A 2,288-nucleotide genomic window follows, 5' to 3' on the forward strand; every position below is an offset into this window, starting at 1 on the left:
ACAAGAGGCTTGTACACGGGGAGAAGATGCACCAGGTCATGGTCAGATCTTCCCAGGGGTGGCAGGGGTGAGGATGTGTATGCCTCCTGGATGTTGGCATAAAACAAGTCCAGAGTTTTCTTTCCTCTGGTGTGGCAGGTGACATATTGGCTGAATGCTGGATATGGAGGAAGGAGAGGCATGGTTGAAGTCCCCGGCAATTAAGAGGAGGGCTTGTGGATGCTGTGTTTGCAACCTGCTAACAGCCGAGTGGAGGACATCGCGGGCTGAGTCGGCGTGAGCAGAGGGGGGAACATACGCTACTGTCGCGATGACCTGCGAGAGCTCCCTCGGCAGATAGTACGGTCGCATGCTGATGGCTAGCAGTTCGATGTCTCTACTGCACAGTTTCTCCTTCACAGTGATGTGCCCGGGGTTACACCATCTATCGTTTACATACACAGCAAGCCCCCCTCCTTTCTTCTTATGGCTCTCCCATGTCCTGTCTGCCAGATCAGCTGAAACCCGTCCAGTGCAACTTTGGAACCAGCTGTTAGCTCCGTTAGCCAAGTCTCACAGAGCAACATCAGGCTACATTCCCGGTACTCCCTTTGGTGCCGTGTTGGCGCCGTTAGCTTGTCCGTCTTGTTCAAGATGGATCTCACATTCCCGGTGATGACAGTGGGGAGAGTGGGCTTAAAGAGCTTCTTCTTCTTCTGGCACGTTACCCCAGAGCGGCAGCCTCTTCTCCTTCTCTTCAGCTCACGGGGGACATCGGGTCTGTAGCCGGTTAGCTTCCCTGCGCTACACAAGGCTAACAGCTGTTCGCGTGTGATAGTAAAAGTTAATCACAACATTATGTTTGTACAATACATAGACGCACCAATAGATTTAAATACGGTATTCAAATCATCTCTTTGCTCTCTCTCTCTCTCTCTCTCTCTCTCTCTCTCTCTCTCTCTCTCTCTCTCTCTGTGTGTGTGTGTGTGTGTGTTCTTGTTTTGCTGTCTTTCTGAGGACTAGCTACAATCACCATAGTGAGGACACGTCTGCACTATTGGGACCTTTGTGGGTTTCACTACTGCTCACAGCTTGAGGGTTAAAAAGTTAGGCTTCGTGAGCACAATGAATGGGCAATCATCCACAGCACCTGCTCACACTCTGAAAACACTCAAGATTCCATCAAATCTTATTAAGATAAGATGTCATGCAGAAAAATCTTATTTATTACAAAAGTACCTGTAAACTCTAAAACCCCACACCTTGCAATCACCTTCAAAAACAGCACTCCACTCATACAACATTGCCAGACTATCTGTTCCCTAATGATGCATCAGAACTGCATTTTCATTCTGTTGTATTTTACATAATCTTATTCCGAGTCCAAATCTGGGGCCTACATGACCCACAATGCAACTCTATTGCCAGTGTTAGTGGCACTGTAGCCTGAAGTCTGTCAGATTAAGCAGAGGTGAGTGTCACATGTTGCTGCAGGTTGCACCAAATCGAAGGACACCATGTCCAAATCAGACACTTGCTGCTTTGACAAAACTGCAGCATTTGATGTGAATAAGCTGGAATTAGTTTGACACAGTGGCATAAAATATGAAGCACATTGTGATGTTTATTGTAGCATCTTACTAGAAAACGGATGCACACTGTTGACTTGCACATTGGAATTTATTATTGGGAAATTCATGAGCTCATTATATTGTTTAACTGATGGTGGAACTGCTTGAAATGACCTGGTCCTGATCCATGTTTTTCCAGTTAAAATGGTCTTCTACAAAGTTTGAAGAGGTGGATGTAACATAATTCAAAGGACTTTGTGTCAGGACACAGAGGGTCGTGGCCTGTGCCTGACAGTTTTCTATTTTTCTCATAATTTTGTTCAAATTTTTTGTCCTCAGTCTAATTTTAGTACACCGTTTAGTTAAGTTTCGGCACCAAAACTATTCGTAAAGTTTGACCAAAGATCTTGGTGTGGGTTAAAATACCCATTCAAAATATCAATTGATGTTACTTCTTGTTACCTGACGAGGCAGCAACGACACCAGCAGAGAACGTTTGGCTGCAGACTCATGCCGTCCATTTATATTGTTTACAGACAATAAAGGTTTATCGAACTACATGGTACTATACGGTGTATTTAACAATTTCTTAGTTACACCTAAGCCAAAACATAGCATCCTCCCAAACATTAGAATTTGTCATATTTTATCAAATCATTTAAACTACACTGAACTTATTTAGTGAAATCCAATCCTTGTCTTCACTCTCTGTTTAAACAGCAACATGACAGCTTTCCT

The sequence above is a fragment of the Stegastes partitus genome, unplaced genomic scaffold, assembly GCF_000690725.1.
Source record: "Stegastes partitus isolate 25-593 unplaced genomic scaffold, Stegastes_partitus-1.0.2 Scaffold2414, whole genome shotgun sequence".
NCBI lineage: Eukaryota > Metazoa > Chordata > Actinopteri > Pomacentridae > Stegastes > Stegastes partitus.